We start from the raw sequence: 26,430 nt of genomic DNA on the forward strand, positions 1-26,430 counted from the left end.
TATGGGCCAGACTGGAGTCTATACAGGATAAGAAGTAATCTGGTGTGCATCCCAAGCAGCATCTAGATCACTGGCCAAAGACAACACCGCACTGCAAGTCCCAGCAGGCGCTGACAGCAGACTGTGTAATATACACAAGAATAACCTAAGAGAACCTCTAAGAGAAAACTGTGAGCACAACAAGTTTACTACTGCAGAAGAACAGAGAGATTCACAAAAAAGGGATGTGGCTAATTACATAGATCTCAGATTAGCTGCAAGCAAGCTTTCTAATGAAAATGATCAGCTATGGAAGTTTAAAATAGGAATACTATTAACCAGAGATGATTTATAGGAAGTCATAAATACATACAGACCTGGAGGTCTGAGTCGGGCACCTATTACCTATGTATGGTTTGTGGTAAATTAGGATCGCTTGGGTTTTAATGTTTTTTGAGGTTATCGCCAGTGGAATATAGCCGTTCTTTTTTCTGCCACCATATGCCGGCTGAATCGGCATGTTAACTTAAATTTTACTTTACATGTTTTTTCTAATGGTTAGGGTACAATAAATAGCTAACAATTTTCTGCCAAATTCAAGTCTCCGTGTCATTATTTCTTGGTATTAAAGGTATTGAATGCTCTACTTTTTGAATAAGGGTCCACACATTATCATTAGGAGGTTTATACAGTGGCGTCATGAGGCGGGTGCGGGGGGTGCGGCCCGCACCCAGGTGTCACCCTTCAGTGGGATGACAGCAAATTGAGCCACACACTCGCACCTTTCTGCATCCCCATTCCTTGCTGCATGACACTGTCACACTGCACGGAACTGGCCGTGGCGGAGTCTTCCAGGCGGGGGGGGGGGGGGGGGGGGGTGATTTTCAGTCAGCGGGGCAGGGGAGACATTGGGGGTGCAATCGTATCTGTGCTGCTGTGGAGTCGGGGGGCATGCGATCATAACTGTACCGTAGTAGAGTCTTCTTGTTGCAGGCGGGGGTGTAGGATTTTGAGTTGATGGGGGGGTGCGATCGTAACTACATTGCTCTATTTGTCGTCTGACACCAAGCACAACAGTTGCGATCGCACCCCCGTCAACTTGAAATCCTACACCCCCGCCTGCAACAAGAAGACTCCACTACGGTACAGTTATGATCGCATTCCCCAACCCCCCCCCCCCGGCTGGAAGACTCTGCCACGGTACACATGATCACGTCTTCATTGTGCACTTCCTGTGACGTCATCACGCCGCCGCTCGGCCGCTTGCACTGCTGGGAGGGAGAAGTGGGAGGAGGTTAGAGCTGCGGTTGCTACAGGGAGCCTAGGGTCGGACCGGAGGACCTGCCTTGAAGTTGTTTGCGCACCTCAGGCTCATTCTCAACCTTCTGCTGTCACTCCCTGGCTGGCTGCAAGTCATTTCAGCTGCCAGTTGATTGTGGAAACTTAATTAATAAGTTAGTATTTACAGTAAAAAAAATATTATACAGTCAATGAATTACAAACAAATGGTTAATTTCAATAGAATCCAGTATTATTATTTTTTTTAAAGTGTGTGTGTGTGTGTATGTATAATTACATTATTTTTTTTTTTTACACATGCGACATGTAGATCACGTTATACACATTGCACCAGGTAGAGCACGTTACACACATTGCGCCAGGTAGAGCACGTTACACACATTTGCGCCAGGTAGAGCACGTTATACACATTGCGCCAGGTAGAGCACGTTATACACATTGCGCAAGGTAGATCACGTTACACACATTGCTCCAGGTAGAGCACGTTATACACATTGCGTCAGGTAGAGCATGTTATACACATTATGCAAGGTAGAGCACGTTATACACATTGCTCAATGTAGAGCACGTTATACACATTGCGTCAGGTAGAGCATGTTATACACATTATGCAAGGTAGAGCACGTTATACACATTGCTCAATGTAGAGCACGTTATACACATTGCGTCAAGTAGAGCACGTAATACACATTGCTCCATGTAGAGCACGTTATAAACGTTGCGCCAGGTAGAGCACGGAATATATATACGGGAATTATGATTTACAAGTAAAACTAGTACAAAACCATTACTAAGGGTTCTGTGTGGTGTGATACGGAAGGAGGTCCATGGGGGTGACACCTTGAGTTACCATACCGGGTGACACCAACCCTAGTGACGCCTCTGGGTTTATACAAGTATCATTGCAGAAGTGAAAGGAAATTGGCAATTCTTTTGCTCCAAGGGTAATGGCAACTACACATAGATACCCATAACAGATGTACTATATGCAGAGGTGTAGCTAGGTGCTATGGTGCCCGGAGCAAGGGTATGTTTTAGGGGCCGTTTCAGACCCTGACGTGCAAAAATCGCTATGAAGCGATTTTTGCACATCTGTGCATGCGCATATGCTGGTACGTGCATGTGCGAGGTCCTAAACTGTGTTCTCTTCAAAATGCAGTTTAAGACATGGAGGGGGGTGGGAATGGGACATCGACGCCACGTTTTGTGGATGCTTCGTTTTAGTGGTGAGGTCTGGATGATGCAGGCACGTCTGGACCATTGACGTGGCGGGCTGCGGCAGCTGCGTTATATCACACGCAGCTGCTATGACCCTTAACATGGCGGGTAGCCGTCTGCAGAAAGAGTTGCTGCAGTTGGGGCAGAGAGAGAGGTGATGCAGCATTACACCACTGTAGAGAGAAGTGCCGCAGCAGCCGGAGCAGAGAGAGGTGCTGCAGCAGCCGGGGCAGAGAGAGGTTCTGCAGAAGCGGCGGCAGAGAGTGGTGTAGCAGGACAGAAGTAACCCTTCTGCACAGCTACAAGCAGATAGTGAGACATATAAAGAGGGCGGTCAGAGCTCCGACACGTGCCGGCTGTCAGTGTCTCCTGCTGATAAAGGAGGATGTGTTGCTTGCAACACTTGATGTATCGTCGCTGTACACTATCATTCCACATAGATTGGGTTTGGAGGCTGTGAAGAATTTGCTTGGTTCAACTGACACAACTACTATCCCCATTGACTGTATCTTGGAATTTTTAGAGATTATCTTGACCAATAACCACTTTATGTACCAAGGAGAGTACTATATGCAGTGCTCGGGGACGACTATGGGCTCCAATGTGGCCCCTATCTATGCAGGTATATTTATGCATGAGTATGAAACGAGGAATATTATGCCAAAGTATGGCAATAAGATTGTATATTACAAAAGTTTCATAGATTATGTTTTTATGCTGTGGGACGGTACCGAATTAGAATTTAATGATATGATAGAGTACTTGAATAACTTGGATTCTACTGTACGGTTTACGGGACACTCTAACACAAAGTCTATTAATTTCTTGGACTTGACCATTTTTCGTGATGGCACTAATCTGGGGACTACCCTATTTAGAAAAGAAACAGATCGTAATACGATTTTGCATGCCACGAGCAACCATCCACCATCTTTGAGATCTAGTCTGCCGATCTCGCAATTTATGCGAGTTTTAAGGAATAACACAGATTCAACTACCGCTGAGAAGCAGATTGTGGAGATGAAGGCTCGTTTCACTCAGAGGGGGTACAGCATGTGCACTATCAATAAATGCCTGGATAAAGCACGATCAAGAATGGTTGAGGTGAAACCGACCAAAGAACCACGGATGATATATGTCACACAATTTGATGCAAAATCGCCTGCTGTCAGAGCGTCAGTAAGGAGGCACTGGCCTATATTGAATTCAGACCCAAAATTTAAAAAGACATTTGAACATCCACCCATGTTGGCCTACAGACGTGGACGTAATCTGAAACAATTGCTGATGCATCCAGCTAGACAAATGGCTGGGACTGAAAACAACTGGCTAAATAAGACAAGAAAAGGCTGCGTCAAATGCTTAGGTTGTGTGACATGTCGCTCGATGTTGGTCGGTGAGAAGTTTCCACATCCCCTCAGTGGTCAACCAATCACTATCCAAAACCGATTGCATTGTCGGATGGACCATGTTATTTATATGCTACTATGCCCCTGTGGTCTTCCGTATGTGGGGATGACCACCTGTTCGTTCAGAGAGCGGATGGCTAACCACCGCAGTTCAATTCATCAAGCACTGCAAACAGGACGCACTGACAAACCGGTGGCTCAGCACTTCCTAAATGAAGGACATCAAGTGGCATCTCTGAAGTGCAGGATTATTGATTGGGTCCCTGTCCCCAATAGAGGGGGTGATCGTTCACTTCTCCTAAAAAAGTTAGAAGCAAGGTGGATACATAGATTGGATTCAGTGACACCGAATGGTTTAAATGAGTCAAACCCGTTAAACGTTTTCCTACGCTGATAGATTCTTTTGTGAAACCTAGGAAGCGGTTCTTGCCCGATGCACCTTATAGTGATTTTGCCTTTGTCTGTTGTTTGCTATCTGTATATTATTTGAGTTATATTGGTGTGTTTTTAATGCTCTATTATCGATCCTTAGGGTGCAATGGTGGTTCGTTTACCGGCCTAATTGAAATGTGATAGATTGTTTCAGAATTGGGTTATCCATATATAGTGGCTCGGTGTCGTTCAGCCATTGCATGCTGAGGATCAGGTCAACTATGGAGGGATGGGAGTTTGTTGGGGAATGTTTTTACTGCACTGTCTGGCTCTACTATCCTCGTTTGTGCAATTTATATGCACATTGCCACTTGTATTTTGATATATGTGCACACTTGCCCTATTTGGTTGTGGGGCTTAAGGTTGATATGTTTGAATGACAGTCCGCCTAGTTATGAGGTTCTGATGGTGTTTTTTGTTAAGTTGCACCCTCATCGAAGGGGGACTAGCGCCTGACTTCCTGTTTGCCTTCCACGCGGCGTCTGGGCACTTCCGGCCGGGTGATGTTTGCGTTCCACGGACCGGAAGTGCTCCGCGCCGGGACGTGGTGGGTGTTAGAGATTGTTATGAGCCACGGCTGTGGCTCATTCCTATTTTTGCATTTTGGTTATGTATTTTATGTTATACTTCTGTTTATGTTCCCCGTGGGTGTCATGGGGTGCTCGGAGCTCACCCTTAAGGAGAGGATACTGTTATGAACCACAGGTAGTGGTTTATTCCTATTTTATGTTTATAGTTCTCTTGCAGGCCAGGATTTCCTTTTGCTCTGGTTTAGAAGATATTTGTTTGCTGTCAGTGGTGAGTCTGTGTAATTGCAGCCTGTTTCCATGTGGTTGGTCTCACCTGTCTGCTAATTGCATCTTGTCAGTTTGGAGTCATGCAACAGGGCAGCTGCACGACATAATTAATTAGGCCTCTCTGTTATATGCTGGCTCAGTGCAATTCACAGACGCTGGTGATATTTCTAGGTTTCCAGTCTTCCAGAGTGCTTGAGTTCCTGCCAGTTCCTGAGCTCCTGTCTAGCAGTGTCTGTCTAGCTGCTTCCTGTGTCGATTCCTGTGTCGGTTCCTGTGTCGGTTCCTGTGTCAGTTCCTGTGTCTGATCCCGTGTCCTGCCGTGAAGCGTTCCTGTCCAGAAGTCCTGTGGCTTTGCCTGTGCCTGGTCGAGTTTCTGGCTTCTTGGTGTCCACCGGTCTGTCGTTTGGGATTCTGCCTGTCCTCCAGTTCTGAGAGTCTGTGTCGGCAGCATTGGGGGTTCCTGTCCATTTGCCAGTATTTGTACCGGTTCCGTGAGTAGCGGCTTTGCCGCATCCGTCGGCCTAGGCCGCTGTATTCCTTGGTTGTATCTGTTACTGGTGCTTTGCAGAGGGTTCTGCTTATGCTGTCACCGCCGGTACACAAAAGTATTGTGTCGGCGTGTGGACAGCATTTCCTTTGTTGTTCTTTTCCTTTGGCGGCAAGCCGCACATACATTTAGTTTTAGGCTAGTCAGTAGCCCCTGGCTTTTGTTGTTTCAGTTAGAGGGCCCCTTGTTATTACCCTGTCTCAGTTCACGCTTTGTCTCTCTTTAAGATCTGAGGGGGCATCGGAGTTGGGCAGACCTAATCCGCCCTTCAAACGCAGCTGCCATGGGCCCAAGAAACCATAGTCATGCAAGCGTGAATTGACAACACTGGTAAAGCAACGGAGGTAGGGTGCCAGGGGCAATTCCCGTTCCATTTCACCGAATCCAGCATTACGTCCTGGTGCTCTGGACTCTCTTCATAACATCTCCCTTGTTCTGAGCACCAGGAACCTAACATTATCACCAGCCATACCACAAAAAAGAAATAAAACTTTTTTCTTTTTTGGCCCAGTACAGTGTCTAGTCTAGAATCCAGTCTGGTGTTTAGAATCCAGTCCTGTCTAGAATTCAGTGTGCAGAATCCAGTCCGGTGTTTAGAATCCAGTCCTGTCTAGAATTCAGTGTGCAGAATCCAGTCCGGTGTTTAGAAATCCAGTCCTGTCTAGAACTCAGTGTGCAGAATCCAGTCCAGTATTTAAAAAAAAAAAATCCAGTCTTGTTTTGTCTAGTTTAAAAATTCAGTCTTATCTTGTCTAGTCTAGTCTTGTCTTGTCTAGTTTAAAATCCTCCTATGCCAACTATGCAAGCCCTGCAGGCGTCTCTCTCAGCCCTGAAATCTGCTTTCAGTGCTTTGAAACCTGAGCGACTGGAAGTTTTACAGCAATCCTCAAAGCAACTGCAAAACCTTCTGATTAAAATCTTGCTCATCTTGCCAGAAGTCGTTGAGAGTACATCTATCTCTAAAGAGACTCTTGTTCACAGTATGGTGACAAGAGAATCCTCTGGTTTAATTGAAGAGAAAAGGTTTAAAAGTTTTCTGCGGCCCAGGCTCTCAGAAGAGGAGCGTCTGCGTCGCAGAAACTTAAACTTATGCCTATATTGTGGGGGTTTAGGCCACTATCTGCAGACCTGTGAGTTGCGAAAGCCAAAGTGTGGTGACAAGTCCTGCCCTCTGGCCAAGTTGAGTCAGGATACAAAACCTACTCCTGTCTCTACTGTGGCAGAGGTACTTGTCACACAACCCACACTAAAAAGCTCTCTGTCCTATAATTGGGGTCCTTGGGCAAGGGAGCCCCATTATAGATTCAGGAATCAAAAGAGAATGTTTCTCTCCTCTCTTGATTTTCCTGTTCAAGCAGAGTTGCACACCCCTGGAGTGGTGCCCGATGCCCAGGGTCCTGGAGTGGTGCCCGATGCCCAGGGTCCTGGAGTGGTGCCCGATGCCCAGGGTCCTGGAGTGGTGCCCGATGCCCAGGGTCCTGGAGTGGTGCCCGATGCCCAGGGTCCTGGAGTGGTGCCCGATGCCCAGAGTGCTGGAGCGGTACCCGATGCCCAGAGTGCTGGAGCGGTACCCGATGCCCAGAGTGCTGGAGCGGTACCCGATGCCCAGAGTGCTGGAGCGGTACCCGATGCTCTAGCTTATATAGGGACATCAAATATTATAGCTCAGGTGTCCATACCAGAAGGGGTCTCAGAAGCTGTTACCCCAGGTAGGGACTTGAAAAGCGCAACCCCAGAAAGGGTATCTAAAACCATAGTTCTAGAAGGGAACTCGAGAAGCAAAACCCCAGAAGGGATCTTTGAAGTGATATACCCAAGTGGGGCCTCGAGAGACGCAGCCTCAAAGAAGGGTCTAGAGGTCGCTTCCCCAGGAAAGAACTTAAGAGGCATAGCATTAGTGGAGGTTCTGAAGGTTATAGCTTCAGCAAAAGTCCCGGAAGTCATAGTCCCGGGAGGAGTTTCGATAATTATCGACTCAGAGAGGAAGGCCGATGGCTCGGTCCAAGTGAGGGAGGCCGATGGCTCGGTCCCAGTGAGGGAGGCCGATGGCTCGGTCCCAGTGAGGGAGGCCGATGGCTCGGTCCCAGTGAGGGAGGCCGATGGCTCGGTCCCAGTGAGGGAGGCCGATGGCTCGGTCCCAGTGAGGGAGGCCGATGGCTCGGTCCCAGTGAGGGAGGCCGATGGCTCGGTCCCAGTGAGGGAGGCCGATGGCTCGGTCCCAGTGAGGGAGGCCGATGGCTCGGTCCCAGTGAGGGAGGCCGACGGCTCGGTCCCAGAGAGGGAGGCCGACGGCCCGGTCCCAGTAAAAGAATCCGAGGTGCTGACCCCAGCGGGGTTCCCGAAGGCCACTGCCCCAGCGGGGTTCCTGAAGGCCACTGCCCCAGTGGGGTTACTGAAGGCCACTGCCCCAGTGGGGTTCCTGAAGGCCACTGCCCCAGTGGGGTTCCCGAAGGCCACTGCCCCGGGTGGGGTTCAGAAAGTCACTGCCCCGGGTGGGGTTCAGAAAGTCACTGCTCCGGGTGGGGTTCAGAAAGTCACTGCCCCGGGTGGGGTTCAGAAAGTCACTGTCCCGGGTGGGGTTCAGAAAGTCACTGCCCCGGGTGGGGTTCAGAAAGTCACCCAGGTGGGGTTCAGAAAGTCACTGCCCCAGGTGGGGTTCAGAAAGTCTCAGCCTCGAGTAAGGTCAATAGTGACCAGGTCCTAGCAAAGCACTCTAGTCCGTCAGATGGGAAGGAAGTAGATCCTGACTCTGTTGATATCTCAACATCTATAATCTTTGATGGGGACTTAGTCCAATTTCTGGCGCTTTACAAACACTATTACACCATTTTGTTGTCTAGACCATTTCTGGGCATCACTTCAGAGAACCTTGTGCTCTATCTGATATATTCCTTTAGAGGAAAGCCTTTTGAGTGGGCGACCAGCCTAATGAAAGCTGAAGATCCCATTCTTCAGGATCCCCCGGCATTCAGTGATGCAGTTATTAAGAGATATGGTTCCAAAGAAATTGGTTCAGGTTCCTCTAGGTCACCCGTCTTATATGCTGAGAGTCCACCATATACTGTAAACTCAGCACAAAAATCTCAGCCCATTGCTTTGGCTACTGAATGTGCTTTTCTGTCTTCTTCTAATAGTAGTACTTTGCCTGAAAGTTCAGCTCCCAAGGGTAGGAAACCTATCTCTGATTTGAACGCAGCCTTGCTGGGTGGTACCAGCAGTTCAGACAATGTTTGGGGAATTACCTTGGTCAGACCTAAAGAGCTTTGTAAAAAGAAGAAGAAGAAGAAGAAAAATAAATAATTTTTGACTCTTGCCTTGATATATTAAAAAAAAAAGATTTTTTTTTTCTTCTCCTTGTCTTGTGTCCAGTGGCCACCGTTAGGGGGGGGGGGGGCACCGGGGGGGGGGGATTGGGAGGGGGGGGGCACCGTTACAAGCTGTTGCCGCAGCTTGTTTCTGTTAGACCAGTTTGGTGTCAGGTTTTTTTTGTGTATCCCTTGTTTTGGAAAGTCTGAATTTTGGGGTCCTTTGACCCCTCCTCAAGGGGGGGGTAATGTTATGAGCCACGGCTGTGGCTCATTCCTATTTTTGCATTTTGGTTATGTATTTTATGTTATACTTCTGTTTATGTTCCCCGTGGGTGTCATGGGGTGGTCGGAGCTCACCCTTAAGGAGAGGATACTGTTATGAACCACAGGTAGTGGTTCATTCCTATTTTATGTTTATAGTTCTCTTGCAGGCCAGGATTTCCTTTTGCTCTGGTTTAGAAGATATTTGTTTGCTGTCAGTGGTGAGTCTGTGTAATTGAAGCCTGTTTCCATGTGGTTGGTCTCACCTGTCTGCTAATTGCATCTTGTCAGTTTGGAGTCATGCAACAGGGCAGTTGCACGACATAATTAATTAGGCCTCTATGTTATATGCTGGCTCAGTGCAATTCACAGACGCTGGTGATATTTCTAGGTTTCCAGTCTTCCAGAGTGCTTGAGTTCCTGCCAGTTCCTGAGCTCCTGTCTAGCAGTGTCTGTCTAGCTGCTTCCTGTGTCGATTCCTGTGTCAGTTCCTGTGTCTGATCCCGTGTCCTGCCGTGAAGCGTTCCTGTCCAGAAGTCCTGTGGCTTTGCCTGTGCCTGGTCCAGTTTCTGGCTTCTTGGTGTCCACCGGTCTGTTGTTTGGGATTCTGCCTGTCCTCCAGTTCTGAGAGTCTGTGTCGGCAGCATTGGGGGTTCCTGTCCGTTTGCCAGTATTTGTACCGGTTCCGTGAGTAGCGGCTTTGCCGCATCCGTCGGCCTAGGCCGCTGTATTCCTTGGTTGTATCTGTCACTGGTGTTTTGCAGAGGGTTCAGCTTATGCTGTCACCGCCGGTACACAAAAGTATTGTGTCGGCGTGTGGACAGCATTTCCTTTGTTGTTCTTTTCCTTTGGCGGCAAGCCGCACATACATTTAGTTTTAGGCTAGTCAGTAGCCCCTGGCTTTTGTTGTTTCAGTTAGAGGGCCCCTTGTTTTTACCCTGTCTCAGTTCACGCTTTGTCACTGATACCCACACCGATGAACCCCGTCGCTCTCCGGATACCAACAGCCGCTAAATCCTTCTAGCCGCACAGACTCAAATCACGGACCACACGCGCCGACACTTCAGACGCTGGATCCAAGTACCTCGTCCAGCTGGCCACGCCCAACGCGTTTCGTCACAAGAATTCGTCAGGGGGTGTGGCTAACAACGGTGTCCCATACAATTTATAGCACAGCAGCATAATTGATTTTAAGCAGCACAAATAATTAAAATACATCTGCACATTAAAAAATTAATTAACATCAAAAGGCAACCTACAAAACTTTTTGAAACACGTATGTGATACAAGATAACAACAATAAAAATATATATAGTTAAAAATACATAAAAATTACATACAAATAGCTGAGATAAAATGATACTAATTAAGCATATATACCAATTAGACATTTGGCTTCACCTAACGGCTATGCCCTATCTCTCTACATGATTTCTAATTCAACCTTATATGGAAAACTAAGTATTAGATGATATCTTATGCTCGTAGTATTAATTACTATCCGATTAAACATTCATTAGGCTATACTACTAATAAACCTAAACAATCAGAGTAATTGATGAATTAAAGCATCTCCATCCTTATTTCTTTGACACTATTATAAACAGAAACACAAAGGAGCCAATGGCCCGACTGCAATGCGTCAGAGTCAATAATGTCTCCGCAACGAGTTTTTAATGCAGAAAAGGGGTAATGTCATAATTTTCATTCAGCCCATAAGGGCTAATGCTATTGAGTGTATGTATCCAATACATTTCTCTTTTTCCTAATAATTTAGAGACATCACCTCCCCTATCATCTAATTTTACATGCTCAATCGCCTTAAAAGAAAAATTGCTAAGCAGACCCCCATTGGCGCCCTTTTTGAGTGGTGAGGGTATTTAGAGCCAGTCAGGCAGGACCAGCGTTATTGCTGGATGTCTGAATTTCTGCTCTTGTTTGTTGGAAGCTGTGATTGATGTGCAGTGCCTCCTGAGGAAGGCCCTTGCTGGGCCGAAAGCGCTTGAGGAAATTCTTGCCGTTATGCAGATCATGTAAAGTATATCATAAATAAATGAACAGTTGTTTATATCAAAAAGTCTGGAGAGTGCCCCCTCTGGTTTTTATCTATAATATATATATATATATATATATATATATATGTGTGTGTGTGTGTGAAAAAAACTTTTTTTATATATATATATATATATATATATGGAGAAGAAAGAAGAGGACAAGCGCCTAATAGTGCAGTAACTTCATGCCAATTTTGGATATTTATAATGAAGTATCTCTAGGTAATCTGCGTACCGGAAATTTGATTTTTAGCAGGCACATCAAAATTACAGCAACTGGTTCCTCCAGTAGGTTATCTGCACCACAAATGGTCACCGGTTTCGCGTGAGCAGATATCTCACAGGAAATGTCTTTCGGTCTGTGTTATTCGCAACAAAGCACGGTCTGTAATCAACCAAAACGAGAGATGCCTCTCATAGTGCATTATTTAATTATCAAATATATTGGGGTTCACACAAATCAATAGGTATTCAGCGTACCATAATATAAATACCAAACAGCATTTCAAAAAAGGTCTTTTACACGAGTGATCATCCTCCGTGGATATATATGATATCGTGGTTCGAGGTTCGTCGTGTATAAATGAAAATCACAGGCTAAAAGACATAGATTTTAATTCATATACTAAGAGTGGTCACAAAAATAAATAAATTTAAAAAAGCAAAAAGTTCATAAAGCTTAGCTGGATAATCCGATATTTTTCTTAGGCAGTCCGGGGTATATCCACGGTGAATGCCTGGGTCAGGGGTGTTCAGAACAGGTCCTCAATGTGTTTCACCTAACAAGGCTTCTTCAGGAGTGTCTATCATATATATATATATATATATATATATTTGGAAAAAAGGAGGGATAGGGGTATCTGCGACTAGCAGTGTCTAATGTATTGATAAAAATGAAGAGTATTGCAGGATACGGTTTATATATAAAAAAAAAACAATATTTATTTCTACAATTTAAAACATGATGTGGGGTAAAAAAGTATAGAGAGTAAAAGCTTAAAAAATACAAAAATTAAAAAAATGACTGAATAAAAATGTATGATTTAGCTAGAACCCAGAATAAAAACTTTAAGACTTAAAAATATAAAACTGATAATAAATATTTCAAAGATAAGAGTAGTGCTTATCTGTAGAAATGGAGAGTCAGTAGAGGTACACCCAACGCGTTTCGTCCTTCAGACTTCATCAAGGGGTCAATATATAATATATATATAGTATCTATATGGTCATACTGTATTATATATATATATATATATATATATATATATATATATATAATATAAACAACGATGGCGGCGGCACTCGAACAGTAATGCAGACAGAATGCAGGTAATAAGCAGCTTACCTTATTACCTGCATTCTGTCTGCATTACTGGCCCTTAATAGTGGCAGGGGGATGAAAGCTGCCATATCTTAAAATGGTGTTACGGTCGGTGGGTTTTTTATATAAACCAGTCATAATCTTACTCCCCTGAATCCTAATCCTGATATCCAAAAAACAAATCTCAGAATTATGGCATACCAACGTCAATTTGATGGGACTACTCGTGGAGTTGTGGGAAGACACCAGATTGCTGAGCTCCTGAGCCTCTCCTCTCCAGAAGCGGAGCAAATCATCAATATAACGAAAATAAATAAATAACCGCTCAGCTACTAGAGGAGGATCAGCAAAAAATACTATCTTTTCAACATCCCACATATACGCATTTGCGAACGAGGGTGCCACAGGAGATCCCATGGCACACCCCGTTCGCTGTCTGAAAAATCTATCATCAAAAATGAAGAAATTATGAGTAAGCGTAAACTCAAGCAAAATCATAAAAAAATCAATATCTGGCCCCTCATATCTCAGATTCCCTGTAATGAGTTGCCTCACTGCCTGCAACCCCTGTGCATGGGGTATGCAGGTATAGAGGCTAGTAACGTCAGCAGTAGCCAGGATAACCTCTGGCGGTACATTATCAATAGCCAGGAACTTTCTTAGCAGCATGTTAGAATCTTTCAAATGTGTAAACGTCCCCTGGATACAGGGCTGCAGGAAGGCGTCCAAGTAGATCGCCACTGGCTCACACAGAGACCCCTTGGCCGAGATAATAGGTCATCCAGGAGGCCTCTGTGCGTCCTTGTGGATCTTAGGAATTGTGTAGAATAGCGGTGTAACTGGAAACTCCGGGCAAAGTTTTCTGACCAAGTCTGCTGAGATCACACCATCATCCTGCGCCCGTTGTAAAATGTCCAGCAGTTCTAATCTGTATTCCTGAGATGGATCTTTTGCTAATTTGCAATAAGTATCCTCATCATCAAGGAGCCTATAGCACTCGGTTTTATAGTCTGTCACATTCTGCACGACTATGGCGCCCCCCTTATCCGCCTTTCGAACAATTATATATTTTCTCTTACCTAGGGCTTTCAATGCATCTCGCTCATCCTGCTTTACATTATGATATTTATCAGGCATCACAGAACTAGCTGCAGATTCTACCATTCTATGAAATGTTTTCAATGACGGGTTCTGTGTAGCAGGATCAAATTTAGATCTAGGCCCTAGTTTCTGTATTCTTGATGGCATAGTAGTTTGTATCCTGGGGGATATTTCTTTGCTAAAGTGCTCCTTGATTTTCAGGGTACGATGCAATCTAAAAGTGTCCACCTTCCATCTAAAGTCATTCCCAAAATTGGTGGGTACGTAAGACAGTCCCTTATTCAAGACTCTCACCTCCGCAGGGGTCAGGGGGGTTGAAGACAAATTAAAGATTAACGTTTCTTCCCCTTCACAGTTTTGGCTTTGCTTTTGCTGCTGGTTCTGTCCTCCCCGTCTCGTGTATTTATTTTTGTTTTTCCTCCCCGTGCTGCCACCACAGCCCGGGTATTTACCCCTAAAGGGGTCTCCTCACGTGATGAGCTCGCAGACAGTGTGCCCGCATCGTCCGACTCACTCGCTGAAGTGTGCTGTTGTCCTCCTCTGCTCCTGAATCTTGGGTTGCGTGCAAATTTCCTCCTGGAATCACTGGTGTTTGTATTGCTTAACCAAGTGTATACCCTATGGTGTGCATAATCCATTTGCACTTTTTGTAGTTTTTCTTTTTTAAACTTGAGGAGGTTGTTCTTATATTGCTCAACTTGATCATTAATTTTAAGTATCCAGGGCTTTGATTGTTCTGAGGCCAACAGTTCAGCATGTTCTATCTCGAACTTAGTGATACTTTCTCGGGTTTTGGCTAGTTCTTTGGTGGATTCATCGATAACCAATAGAACTAAGTCCATTGAACATTTGTTTAACACCGAAATCCACTTTTTACAAAAGTCCATACTGTATCGCCCGATAGTGGGTATATTATGGACTCTAAAGCCTCTGGGCAGTTGTTTGGCTCTATAATAGTCGGATAGAGTACGACTATGATACAAATAGTCCAGCTCTCGCTTACGCAAGCGGAATAAATCACGTTGTATGTCGTCATCAGAGGGCGTAATCACTTCTGCAAACGCTGGTTCTTTGTGCAGTATTTTTTCTGCCTCCACATCAGAGAAGCTAAGTGTTTCATATGTATCACAGTACAACAGGAAAGAGGTGAAGTCTCCACCCTCGTACACTGAGGCTGCCATATTTCCTCAATAAAGTGCAAGTGCTTATCTGTGCAAAAACCACATTCACCAAAAGTGACAGTGCAAAAACCAGGGAACCTGGATCTGGAGGGTGGTCAACAAAAAAACAATCCTGGTGCCTTGAGAGGACCTTTGTGCTTGCACAGCACGCAAGGACCTAAAATCTATATACACAGCACTCCGGCACTCTTGGCCTCCCCAATTGGGTGTACATTGCTCCGGTGCCCTCCTCAGGGAAGAACCCTTGTATGAACACAAATGAAAAATAAGAGGCGGCACTCAGCAGACTTGTGAAAAAATTCAATATAGTGTAATCAGTACGGCCAACGTTTCGGGGACCACCTCCCCGTCTTCAGGACAAGTGTACAGTGATAAACAGACAAATTTATAGCAATAGACTTACCCCCCCCTGATCAGTTACCCCGCCAGCGTCTTCCACGGCCGCGTCTCCCGCGCTCTCAGCCCGGCGTCCACAGCGCACCACATGATGCATACCACATGATGCGGAAGTGACGTCACGGCGCCCGGCCAGGCCGCGTTACCATGGGGACCCTGGAAACAATAAACATACAAAAGGTTAACGGGCTCGATCATACAGTGTTCTTAGTGCATCAGGTCCTCTAGGGACATAATTATATTAAAAAATACATATAATCACGGGCTGAAACCCATACAGTGATAAAGTGAACCATCTATTTCATATGATCCCAATCCGGGAACTACATACATACATATAAATGGACGATCAGGCCCGATAACCCCTATGTCTTGCAGAACAATAAAAAAACGGATCAATACACATTAAAGAAATATCCCCCAGGATACAAACTACTATGCCATCAAGAATACAGAAACTAGGGCCTAGATCTAAATTTGATCCTGCTACACAGAACCCGTCATTGAAAACATTTCATAGAATGGTAGAATCTGCAGCTAGTTCTGTGATGCCTGATAAATATCATAATTTAAAGCAGGATGAGCGAGATGCATTGAAAGCCCTAGGTAAGAGAAAAGACATAATTGTTCGAAAGGCGGATAAGGGGGGCGCCATAGTCGTGCAGAATGTGACAGACTATAGAACCGAGTGCTATAGGCTCCTTGATGATGAGGATACTTATTGCAAATTAGCAAAAGATCCATCTCAGGAATACAGATTAGAACTGCTGGACATTTTACAACGGGCGCAGGATGATGGTGTGATCTCAGCAGACTTGGTCAGAAAACTTTGCCCGGAGTTTCCAGTTACACCGCTATTCTACACAATTCCTAAGATCCACAAGGACGCACAGAGGCCTCCTGGACGACCTATTATCTCGGCCAGGGGGTTTCTGTGTGAGCCAGTGGCGATCTACTTGGACGCCTTCCTGCAGCCCTGTATCCAGGGGACGTTTACACATTTGAAAGATTCTAACATGCTGCTAAGAAAGTTCCTGGCTATTGATAATGTACCGCCAGAGGTTATCCTGGCTACTGCTGACGTTACTAGCCTCTATACCTGCATACCCCATGCACAGGGGTTGCAGGCAGTGAGGCAACTCATTACAGGGAATCTGAGATATGAGGGGCCAGATATTGATTTTTTTATGATTTTGCTTGAGTTTACGCTTACTCATAATTTCTTCATTTTTGATGATAGATTTTTCAGACAGCGAACGGGGTGTGCCATGGGATCTCCTGTGGCACCCTCGTTCGCAAATGCGTATATGTGGGATGTTGAAAAGACAGTATTTTTTGCTGATCCTCTAGTAGCTGAGCGGTTATTTATTTATTTTCGTTATATTGATGATTTGCTCCGCTTCTGGAGAGGCTCAGGAGCTCAGCAATCTGGTGTCTTCCCACAACTCCCACGAGTAGTCCCATCAAATTGACGTTGGTATGCCATAATTCTGAGATTTGTTTTTTGGATATCAGGATTAGGATTCAGGGGAGTAAGATTATGACTGGTTTATATAAAAAACCCACCGACCGTAACACCATTTTAAGATATGGCAGCTTTCATCCCCCTGCCACTACTAAGGGCCTTCCATACTCGCAATTTTTGCGAGTCTGTAGAGTTAATAATGAGGAATCTGAAAGAGTAAAACAACTTGATGAGATGGAACAGAGGTTCCGACAAAGAGGTTATCCTATAAAATTGCTGACTGGGGCAAGAAAGAAAGCACAGGAACAAAACAGAGAAATACTGTTGCAGGCCCATGGTCCAAAGGAAAAACCTGGGGTTATTCAATGGGTGAATGAATATAATGTGAAAAGTGATCTTGTCAGTAAGAAAGTAAAGTCCCTGTGGCCCCTTGTGTCTACTGACCCAGAATTGAAAGTGTTTCACGATAAACGGCTAATGCCAAGTTACACTAGAGGTAGAAGTATTAGGGACGTAGTGGTGAAGACAGATTTGTCTAAGTTAAAAAACACTCCCACTAATTTTTTGACACGAAAAAAACGGTTGTTTTAAATGTACAGGATGCACAACCTGTTCACATATGTCCCCAGGGGATAATATCCCCCATCCCTTTAGTGGTAAAAAATTTCCGATAAAATGGCCGTTAACGTGTAGCTCGAAATTCGTAGTATATGCCATAATTTGCCCCTGTGGGCGTTATTATATTGGTAAGACTGAATGCCAGTTCAAAGTCAGGATGGCGCAACACAGGCAAGCCATTAGGAACGCCCTGGCATCAGGTAGTGGGGAGCAGCCTGTGGCACGCCACTTTGTGGAATTCAAGCATGGGATGGCCATGTTTAAGCATAGAATCATAGATCATGTTCCAGCTTCACAGCGAGGTGGCAATAGGGGTAAACAGCTCCTACAGCTGGAATCTATGTGGATTCATAGATTAAATACTTTAAACCCAGGGGGGCTAAATGAAAGCCTTGGTCTGATTAATTTTCTATGAATGTAAAGAAAACAACAGAGAGCAGTGGGTCATTTATATGTATCATAAAATTACGATGGGAAAGTTTTTAGTAATGATAAGTTTAGTCAGCTGTTGCTAAAAAACCTATAAAGATCTAATTATGGTGGAGTTGATGATGGCCTGGGAGTACAATATAGGCTGCCTGTGAGCTTATTTTTTAATCTGGGTTGCACTGTCATGTGACACTTTTGTTATTTTGTTTTAATGTGTATTGATCCGTTTTTTTATTGTTCTGCAAAACATAGAGGTTATCGGGCCTGATCGTCCATTTATATGTATGTATGTAGTTCCCGGATTGGGATCATATGAAATAGATGGTTCACTTTATCACTGTATGGGTTTCAGCCCGTGATTATATGTATTTTTTAATATAATTATGTCCCTAGAGGACCTGATGCACTAAGAACACTGTATGATCGAGCCCGTTAACCTTTTGTATGTTTATTGTTTCCAGGGTCCCCATGGTAACGCGGCCTGGCCGGGCGCCGTGACGTCACTTCCGCATCATGTGGTATGCATCATGTGGTGCGCTGTGGACGCCGGGCTGAGAGCGCGGGAGACGCGGCCGTGGAAGACGCTGGCGGGGAAACTGATCAGGGGGGGTAAGTCTATTGCTATAAATTTGTCTGTTTATCACTGTACACTTGTCCTGAAGACGGCGAGGTGGTCCCCGAAACGTTGGCCGTACTGATTACACTATATTGAATTTTTTCACAAGTCTGCTGAGTGCCGCCTCTTATTTTTCATTTGTGTTCATACAAGGGTTCTTCCCTGAGGAGGGCACCGGAGCAAGGTACACCCAATTGGGGAGGCCAAGAGTGCCGGAGTGCTGTGTGTGTGTGTATGTATATATATATATATAATAAGAATTTACTTACCGATAATTCTATTTCTCATAGTCCGTAGTGGATGCTGGGGACTCCGTAAGGACCATGGGGAATAGCGGCTCCGCAGGAGACTGGGCACATCTAAAGAAAGCTTTAGGACTATCTGGTGTGCACTGGCTCCTCCCCCCATGACCCTCCTCCAAGCCTCAGTTAGGATACTGTGCCCGGACGAGCGTACACAATAAGGAAGGATTTTGAATCCCGGGTAAGACTCATACCAGCCACACCAATCACACCGTATAACCTGTGATCTGAACCCAGTTAACAGCATGATAACAGAGGAGCCTCTGAAAGATGGCTCACAACAATAATAACCCGATTTTTGTAACAATAACTATGTACAAGTATTGCAGACAATCCGCACTTGGGATGGGCGCCCGGCATCCACTACGGACTATGAGAAATAGAATTATCGGTAAGTAAATTCTTATTTTCTCTAACGTCCTAAGTGGATGCTGGGGACTCCGTAAGGACCATGGGGATTATACCAAAGCTCCCAAACGGGCGGGAGAGTGCGGATACTCTGCAGCACCAAATGAGAGAACTCCAGGTCCTCCTCAGCCAGGATATCAATTTTGTAGAATTTTACAAACGTATTTGCTCCTGACCAAGTAGCTGCTCGGCAAAGTTGTAAAGCCGAGACCCCTCGGGCAGCCGCCCTAGATGAGCCCACCTTCCTTGTGGAGTGGGCATTTACAGATTTTTGGCTGTGGCAGGCCTGCCACAGAATGTGCAAGCTGAATTGTACTACAAATCCAACGAGCAATAGTCTGCTTAGAAGCAGGAGCACCCAGCTTGTTGGGTGCACACAGGATAAACAGCGAGTCAGATTTCCTGACTCCAGCCGTCCTGGAAACATATATTTTCAGGGCACTGACAACGTCTAGCAACTTGGAGGCCTCCAAGTCCCTAGTAGCCGCAGGCACCACCAATAGGTTGGTTCAGGTGAGACGCTGAAACCACCTTGGGGAGAAACTGAGGACGAGTCCTCAATTCCGCCCTGTCCGAATGGAAAATCAGATAAGGGCTTTTTCAGGATAAAGCCGCCAATTCTGACACGCGCCTGGCCCAGGCCAGGGCCAACAGCATGACCACTTTCCATGTGAGATATTTTAACTCCACAGATTTAAGTGGTTCAAACCAATGTGACTTTTGGAACCCAAAACTACATTGAGATCCCAAAGTGCCACTGGAGGCACAAAAGGAGGCTGTATATGCAGTACCCCTTTTACAAACGTCTGAACTTCAGGGACTGAAGCTAGTTCTTTTTGGAAGAAAATTGACAGGGCCGAAATTTGAACCTTAATGGACCCCAATTTCAGGCCCATAGACACTCCTGTTTGCAGGAAATGTAGGAATCGACCCAGTTGAATTTCCTCCATCGGGCCTTACTGGCCTCGCACCACGCAACATATTTTCGCCAATTGCGGTGATAATGTTTTTGCGGTTACATCCTTCCTGGCTTTGATCAGGATAGGGATGACTTCATCCGGAATGCCCTTTTTCCTTCAGGATCCGGCGTTCAACCGCCATGCCGTCAAACGCAGCCGCGGTAAGTCTTGAAACAGACAGGGTCCTTGCTGGAGCAGGTCCCTTCTTAGAGGTAGAGGCCACGGATCCTCCGTGAGCATCTCTTGAAGTTCCGGTTACCAAGTCCTTCTTGGCCAATCCGGAACCACGAATATAGTGCTTACTCCTCTCCATCTTATCAATCTCAGTACCTTGGGTATGAGAGGCAGAGGAGGGAACACATACCCTGACTGGTACACCCACGGTGTTACCAGAGCGTCTACAGCTTATTGCCTGAGGGTCCCTGGACCTGGCGCAATACCTGTCGAGTTTTTAATCATGTGGAAGACTTCTGGGTGAAGTCCCCACTCTCCCGGGTGGAGGTCGTGCTGAGGAAGTCTGCTTCCCAGTTGTCCACTCCCGGAATGAATACTGCTGACAGTGCTATCACATGATTTTCCGCCCAGCGAAGAATCCTTGCAGCTTCTGCCATTGCCCTCCTGCTTCTTGTGCCACCCTGTCTGTTTACGTGGGTGACTGCCGTGATGTTGTCCGACTGGATCAACACCGGCTGACCTTGAAGCAGAGGTCTTGCTAAGCTTAGAGCATTGTAAATGTCCCTTAGCTTCAGGATATTTATGTGAAGTGATGTCTCCAGGCTTGACCATAAGCCCTGGATATTCCTTCCCTGTGTGACTGCTCCCCAGCCTCGCAGGCTGGCATCAGTGGTCACCAGGACCCAGTCCTGAATGCCTAATCTGCGGCCCTCTAGAAGATGAGCACTCTGCAACCACCACAGGAGGGACACCCTTGTCCTTGGTGACAGGGTTATCCGCTGATGCATCTGAAGATGCGATCCGGACCATTTGTCCAGCAGGTCCCACTGGAAAGTTCTTGCGTGGAATCTGCCGAATGGGATTGCTTCGTAGGAAGCCACCATTTTACCCAGAACCCTTGTGCATTGATGCACTGAGACTTGGCTCGGTTTTAGGAGGTTCCTGACTAGCTCGGATAACTCCCTGGCTTTCTCCTCCGGGAGAAACACCTTTTTCTGGACTGTGTCCAGGATCATCCCTAGGAACAGAAGACACGTCGTCGGAACCAGGTGCGATTTTGGAATATTGAGAATCCAATCGTGCTGCCGCAACACTACCTGAGATAGTGCTACACCGACCTCCAACTGTTCCCTGGATCTTACCCTTATCAGGGAATTGTCCAAGGAAGGGATAACTAAAATTCACTTCCTTCGAAGGAATATCATCATTTCGGCCATTACCTTGGTAAAGACCCGGGGTGCCGTGTACCATCCATACGGCAGCGTCTGAACTGATAGTGACAGTTCTGTACCATAAACCTGAGGTACCCTTGGTGAGAAGGGTAAATTTTGACATGAAGGTAAGCATCCTTGATGTCCCGAGACATCATGTAGTCCCCTTCTTCCAGGTTCGCAATCACTGCTCTGAGTGACTCAATCTTGAATTTGAACCTCTGTACGTAAGTGTTCAAAGATTTTAGATTTAGAATCGGTCTCACCGAGCCGTCCGGCTTCGGTACCACAACAGTGTGGAATAATACCCCGTTCCCTGTTGCAGGAGGGGTATCTTGATTATCACCTGCTGGGAATACAGCTTGTGAATGGCTTCCAAAACTGTCTCCCTGTCGGAAGGAGACATCGGTAAAGCCGACTTTAGGAAACGGCGAGGGGGAGACGTCTCGAATTCTAATTTGTACCCCTGAGATATCACCTGAAGGATCCAGGGGTCTACTTGCGAGTGAGCCCACTACGCGCTGAAATTCATTGAGACGGGGCCCCCACCGTGCCTGATTCTGCTTGTAAAGCCCCAGCGTATACTGAGGGCTTGGCAGAGGCGGGAGAGGGTTTCTGTTCCTGGGAACTGGCTGATTTCTGCAGCCTTTTTCCTCTCCCTCTGTCACGGGGCAGAAATGAGGAACCTTTTGCCCGTTTGTCCACGAAAAGACTGCGCCTGATAATACGGCGTCTTCTCATGTTGAGAGGCGACCTGGGGTACAAACGTGGAATTCCCAGCTGTTGCCGTGGCCACGAGGTCTGAAAGACCGACCCCAAATAACTCCTCCCTTAATAAAGCAATACTTCCAAATGCCGTTTGGAATACGCATCACCTGACCACTGACGTGTCCATAACCCTCTACTGGTAGAAATGGACAACGCGCTTAGACTTGATGCCAGTCGGCAAATATTCCGCTGTGCATCACGCATATATAAAAATGCATCTTTTAAATGCTCTATAGGCAAAAATATACTGTCCCTATCTAGGGTATCAATATTTTCAGTCAGGGAATCCGACCACGCCAACCCAGCACTGCACATCCAGGCTGAGGCGATTGCTGGTCGCAGTATAACACCAGTATGTGTGTAAATACCTTTTAGGATACCCTCCTGCTTTCTATCAGCAGGATCCTTAAGGGCGGCCATCTCAGGCGAAGGTAGAGCCCTTACAAGCGTGTGAGCGCTTTATCCCCCCTAGGGGGTGTTTCCCAACGCACCCTAACCTCTGGCGGGAAAGGATATAATGCCAATAACATTTTAGAAATTATCCGTTGTTATCGGGGGAAACCCACGCATCATCACACACCTCATTTAATTTCTCAGATTCAGGAAAACTACAGGTAGTTTTTCCTCACCGAACATAATACCCCTTTTTTGGTGGTACTCGTATTATCAGAAATGTGTAAAACATTTTTCATTGCCTCAATCATGTAACGTGTGGCCCTACTGGAAGTCACATTCGTCTCTTCACCGTCGACACTGGAGTCAGTATCCGTGTCGGCGTCTATATCTGCCATCTGAGGTAACGGCGCTTTAGAGCCCCTGACGGCCTATGAGACGGCTGGACAGGCACAAGCTGAGTAGCCGGCTGTCTCATGTCAACCACTGTCTTTTATACAGAGCTGACACTGTCACGTAATTCCTTCCAACAGTTCATCCACTCAGGTGTCGACCCCCTAGGGGGTGACATCACTATTACAGGCAATCTGCTCCGTCTCCACATCATTTTTCTCCTCATACATGTCGACACAAAAGTACCGACATACAGCACACACACAGGGAATGCTCTGATAGAGGACAGGACCCCACTAGCCCTTTGGGGAGACAGAGGGAGAGTTTGCCAGCACACACCAGAGCGCTATATATATACAGGGATAACCTTATATAAGTGTTTTTCCCCTTATAGCTGCTGTATAGTTAATACTGCGCCTAATTAGTGCCCCCCTCTCTTTTTTTTAACCCTTTCTGTAGTGTAGTGACTGCAGGGGAGAGACAGGGAGCTTCCCTCCAACGGAGCTGTGAGGGAAAATGGCGCCAGTGTGCTGAGGAGATAGGCTCCGCCCCTTTTTCGCGGACTTTTCTCCTGCTTTTTTATGGATTCTGGCAGGGGTTAAATGCATCCATATAGCCCAGGAGCTATATGTGATGCATTTTTTTGCCATCCAAGGTGTTTTTATTGCGTCTCAGGGCGCCGCCCCCCAGCGCCCTGCACCCTCAGTGACCGAAGTGTGAAGTGTGCTGAGAGCAATGGCGCACAGCTGCAGTGCTGTGCGCTACCTTGTTGAAGACAGGACGTCTTCTGCCGCCGATTTTCCGGACCTCTTCTGCCTTCTGGCTCTGTAAGGGGGCCGGCGGCGCGGCTCTGGGACCCATCCAAGCTGGGCCTGTGATCGTCCCTCTGGAGCTAATGTCCAGTAGCCTAAGAAGCCCAATCCACTCTGCACGCAGGTGAGTTCGCTTCTTCTCCCCTTAGTCCCTCGATGCAGTGAGCCTGTTGCCAGCAGGTCTCACTGAAAATAAAAAACCTAATCTAAAACTTTCACTAAGAAGCTCAGGAGAGCCCCTAGTGTGCACCCTTCTCGTTCGGGCACAGAGATCTAACTGAGGCTTGGAGGAGGGTCATGGGGGGAGGAGCCAGTGCACACCAGATAGTCCTAAAGCTTTCTTTAGATGTGCCCAGTCTCCTGCGGAGCCGCTATTCCCCATGGTCCTTACGGAGTCCCCAGCATCCACTTAGGACGTTAGAGAAATATATCTTACTGCGACTCGGCGCTCAACTCCTCTATGGTGAATGCCCGAGTGCCCGCCCAACCTTGCGGTATTTGTATAGAGGATAATTGGTGGCACTCACACGGGACTTTACATTAATAACGAATAAACAGCAGCCTGTCTCTATTCGTTGTTAATGTAAAGTCCTGTGTGAGTGCCGCCAATTATCCTCTCTCCATATATATATATATATATCTCCAACAGTTGCACTCAAGGGCTAAAGTCCACAATACACTAGGCAGTGTTATGCTATCTTTTCAAAGCAATAGGGATACAGAGTAAAACTCCACCTGTCGCTTCCGCATCCCCTCCTCTGGACCTGTCGCTACCCCCATCTCATCCTCCTTCCCCCGACCTGTTACTACCCCACCTCCTTCTCCTCCAGACCTGTCGCTTCCCCCATCTCCTCCTCTGGACCTGTCGCTTCTATATCTTCTCCACCCCACCTGTCGCTTCCCCGTCTCCTCCTCTGGACTTGTCGCTTTAATATCTCCTCCCCACCTGTCGCTTTCCCATCTCCTGCTCCTCCCGACCTGTCACTACCCCATCTCCTCCTGACCTCTCGCTTCCCCATCTCCTCCTCCTCCCCACCAGATACTTCCTCATCTCCCTCTCCTTCCGACCTCTCGCTATCCAATTTCCCCCTCTTCCCAACCTGTCGCTACCTTATCTCCTCTCGCTTCCCCATAATTTCCTCCAAACTTCATTTTACGCTCATACTAACAATACTATCAAATCTAACACACTCAGCAACCCCCCCCCCCCTCCCAACACACTGACAGCTCAGTCAGCCAAACACCTCCACTGCTCTGACAGCACATATACAGTATATGCAAGCACCTTCCTTACTGCCCTCCCCCCTGACACTGACAACCCCTCCACACACACACACACACACACACACACACACACACACACACACACACACACACACACACACACACACCCTCTCTGACAGCACACTTACAGAAATCCTCACTTAGGGGACTGTGGATTCAGCAGGTGGCTAACACTGTCTCCCAGCGCAGTCATCCCTGGGACCGCTGTTCCTGTATTTGAGGGGCTCAGTCAGGGAGGCGGGATGCAGCGCACCAGTGTTTGTAACCACTCCCAACGCTGAGGTGCGCTGTGCTGCTGGGGGCTCCTCTTCTCCGTTCTCCCCGCTCCCAGAATGCCTTGCGCATTCCGGCTTGGGACGCTGGGTGGGAACGGCAGCGCAGCACTGCTGTTCAAAAACCTGGCTGGCAACGAGGGAAGTGACAGCGCCTACAGGGTAAATGCTATTACCCTGCTTGCCTGCTTCTTGTGTGTGCCGGCGGATGCGCCCTCAGTGCAGATGCGCTGTGTGCAACACACCGCTGGCCCACACCTAGTTACGGCCCTGCGTTGCTAGAAGGATGGGATGATGACCCATTTATTTATCTCCTTAGTCCTAGTGCTGCTAGTGCCGCTTGCTGACTATATATCTTGCATACTCGTTCTTAAGATGGCACTGGGCAGTTAGGGGACCCTATCGCTGTCCCAGAGCCTAGAGCACATGCTCAGATCTCTGGAAAAATGGTGCGGCAGCCATTTTCCCAGTGATTTTCCTACTGTGCATGCGTGAAACACCTTCCACGGGACTCTGGAGGGCAAGTATTAAAAATAATGAGTGCAGGGTGTGCTATGTGGCCCCTCCTGGACACCCTCACAACATCAACCACATCCACCACATCACTAGTCACACCCCACATAATTTTTCCCCTACTGTGGCATAAAATAGGCCCTTCATAAATTTTAGCTCCAGGCCCATGTGGACCTTAATCTGGCACTGGCGGATGGCGCCCGGAGCTCGCGCTCCACTGGAGCCACCCTCGCTACACCCCTGACTATATGTTCCTAAGCTCAAGAGAGCACTATTGTCAGTAAAGAATCTAGTAGAAAAAGGACTTACTGTAAAGCTCCAGAATAACAATTTTTTTATCCAAAATGGAAGAGAAACGCTAGCTACAGCCAGAATAGAAGAACATTTATATTGTCTGGATATTACAGCACAGCAGGTAAAGCTAAGTGCACAGGAACACACTGACTGCATTCACAAGTGGTATAAAAGATTAGGACTTCGACACAGATTGCATAAAGGAAATGCAGAGGA

At 46.7% G+C, this 26,430-nt stretch overlaps 1 protein-coding gene and 1 long non-coding RNA gene across 5 annotated transcripts in view; one reads left to right on the forward strand and one right to left on the reverse strand.

The window, feature by feature from the left end:
• The window catches only part of LOC134910048 (uncharacterized), a 162,160-nt gene that overhangs the window by 72,985 nt on the left and 62,745 nt on the right, over positions 1-26,430 (forward strand). The window contains exon 3 of one of the 2 annotated variants that reach the window (XR_010176100.1): positions 18,277-18,424. The exons of the other annotated variant lie outside the window; for it this stretch is intronic. This is a non-coding gene — a long non-coding RNA (uncharacterized LOC134910048). The remainder of the gene's footprint in view (positions 1-18,276; positions 18,425-26,430) is intronic. 2 annotated transcript variants of the gene reach the window in all.
• The window catches only part of KMO (kynurenine 3-monooxygenase), a 482,345-nt gene that overhangs the window by 70,644 nt on the left and 385,271 nt on the right, over positions 1-26,430 (reverse strand). The gene's annotated exons all lie outside the window — the stretch shown is intronic.

Source organism: Pseudophryne corroboree, chromosome 4 (genome assembly GCF_028390025.1).
Source record: "Pseudophryne corroboree isolate aPseCor3 chromosome 4, aPseCor3.hap2, whole genome shotgun sequence".
Taxonomy (NCBI): domain Eukaryota; kingdom Metazoa; phylum Chordata; class Amphibia; order Anura; family Myobatrachidae; genus Pseudophryne; species Pseudophryne corroboree.